The sequence below is a fragment of the Trichomycterus rosablanca genome, chromosome 25 (genome assembly GCF_030014385.1).
Source record: "Trichomycterus rosablanca isolate fTriRos1 chromosome 25, fTriRos1.hap1, whole genome shotgun sequence".
NCBI lineage: Eukaryota > Metazoa > Chordata > Actinopteri > Siluriformes > Trichomycteridae > Trichomycterus > Trichomycterus rosablanca.
Genome location: NC_086012.1, coordinates 8,932,006 through 8,932,908, shown reverse-complemented (window position 1 = coordinate 8,932,908; position 903 = coordinate 8,932,006). Strand labels below are relative to the sequence as shown.

Genomic DNA, 903 nt, shown 5'->3' with positions numbered 1-903 from the left:
ATGAAAATGAAAAAAAAGAATTTATTTAATGGTTCTGTTAAATGTAATTTGTTCCCAAGGTTTGGATGAATAGTTTATTAAATAACAGTTTCCCTTTAACAGAACCATTACATTTAATGCCCCCTTGTACCTACCCAGTTGTTATTTGTCAAGCTGTGCTAAAAATAGCACTATAAAAGACAGCACCACCCTTGTGATGTGTATTTGGGCGCATCTCTGCCGGGACTCGAACCCGGAGCCTCTGGATTAGAAGTCCAGCGCGCTATTCCATTGCGCCACAGAGACTGAGCCACCTGATTTGCTGTTCAGCCTGCTGAAATCCTGCATTGCTGAGAGCATCCTCCTACACCCTCCCTTCCCGTGCTTTGCAGCATCAGGACCAGCGCAGCACGCTGTATTACCAGAACCAGCCGGCAGGGGGCGCCGGATCACAAAGCCTCAGAGAGAAGCAATGGCGGATTACAGTCGAACTGTAGAAAGAACAATGGCACTAAAAATGGTTTCTGAGCGTTAGAATTAAATTTGTATTTAAAAGAATAGTTTTTCCTCTCTTTAAAAAAACATGTTGTAAACGTAACTGAAGAACCTGTTATTATTGTAAGCTGTTGAGTTATTATTCTTATGCCTGAGGCAACATTCACATGCAGCCTATTTAGGCTTATATTCAGTCTGTAGTAATATGATGAAATATCTGCTTTACAGGGCTGTTTATCTAGACCAAAACCAACATTGAAAGTCTGGGATTGGTTTACTGTCTTAAGGAATAAATATTAATATGTTTTGCAGAATTTTATTTAGAGCTTTGGTTTATCTGTTGGCGATGAATGTTTGGGACATTTCATTGACAAGAGTACACTAAATAAGCACAATCTAGTGTGTTGTTTTCTTTACAGTGTGCAAAAA

General features: G+C 39.5%; 1 non-coding gene across 1 annotated transcript; it reads right to left on the bottom strand.

Moving 5' to 3' along the window:
* Nucleotides 1–211: 211 nt before the first annotated feature.
* On the bottom strand, nt 212–285 carry trnar-ucu (transfer RNA arginine (anticodon UCU)). The gene has a single exon. It is a non-coding gene; the product is annotated as a tRNA-Arg (tRNA).
* Nucleotides 286–903: the final 618 nt, after the last annotated feature.